Here is a 1264-nt window from a genome sequence, read left to right as displayed (position 1 = left end):
TCCCGTTCCCATCCACATGTGTCGGCCAATCCCCTTCTTTATCCTCCTTGACCAGATTAACTAAAACCTTCTTGTTCTACCAAACTATTTCTATAACTCTGACGGACCCTGGTCGGACATTGTGATTTTTGCCGTTGCTCACCGTCTATACCTATTTCGTTGTGACGATATCGAATTTGTGTCGAAGTGACCTACGCTTTATCCTCGGGCTGGTGGCTGTACCACCTTAATTTGTAGCCATGCGGTATCTGCGGAGGAGAGTCCGTTAAGGTTCGTTGATTATGTATATTATTATCTTTGTAATAGTACCGTGGTTCAGGAAATAGGATTTCTTGGTCCTCTTCGTCGACTGGCACGCGTCACTCAATTTCAAAAACCAGATAGCCGCAGCGAAGGGTTTAACCGTGCCAAGGGGGTACATGGGGATGTGGTCATGTAGTAGATTGGCAACAAACAACATCTAGGATGTGCCATTTGCCGCCTTTCAGCCCAGTTTTTTATTAGATGCTTAGTGACAAATTTTCCTTGAAGCCAGATGACTGATCATACGCCGCATAATTTTATACTTTAAAAACAATTTTTCCATCATTTGTCAATCACTCTTGTATACCTTGAATAATTCAGGGAAACCAAAAACACTGGATTGGCTAGTTCCGGTTGTCACTTGTCGCACAACACCAAGAAATACAAACGGACGACAGCTGTTCTCCCGTTTGTCCTAAAAATTAAATAAATAAAAGAATATTAAAAAACATTCACGCATGGGGTAGCCTAGGAGTACCTGTAAGGCTCACGGCTAACTTTTAAGTGCAAGGTGTTGCCACTGTCATCTTAGTGGGGTCACACCACCCCTAGTCCACTTCATCACCAAAACATAGCATACATGTTCTTCCCTCTTGTCATCTAGAGCGAACATATGCACAAAATGCTAGTAATTTATGATTTCTTGTTTGCAAGCAGTCACAGCTAGCACATAATGACTGTTTTTGCCATGTACTATTCGTTTTCTGGAGTTGACGCCATTGACTCTGCGAATGGTGATCCTTAATCTTACTGTCTTGTTAGGTTGATGAAGTAGACCTCGGTTAAGCTACGATTCTTACCACTTATCTGGCAAGCTGTTGCCTGTCCGCTTTTCACTTGTCCGCTGTCGCCGCTGACAGTAGCCCCTCTTTCTGCGCAACAAGGACGCTTTGGTGAGCAAAAATAATAATAATAATACCGTCCGTTTTCAACTAGTCCAACAGCTAGCCTCCCTGCTAGC

This window comes from Opisthorchis viverrini (assembly GCF_000715545.1).
Source record: "Opisthorchis viverrini unplaced genomic scaffold opera_v5_154, whole genome shotgun sequence".
Lineage (NCBI taxonomy): Eukaryota > Metazoa > Platyhelminthes > Trematoda > Opisthorchiida > Opisthorchiidae > Opisthorchis > Opisthorchis viverrini.
The sequence above is the reverse complement of the archived record's forward strand: the minus strand, read 5'-3'. Positions refer to the sequence as shown.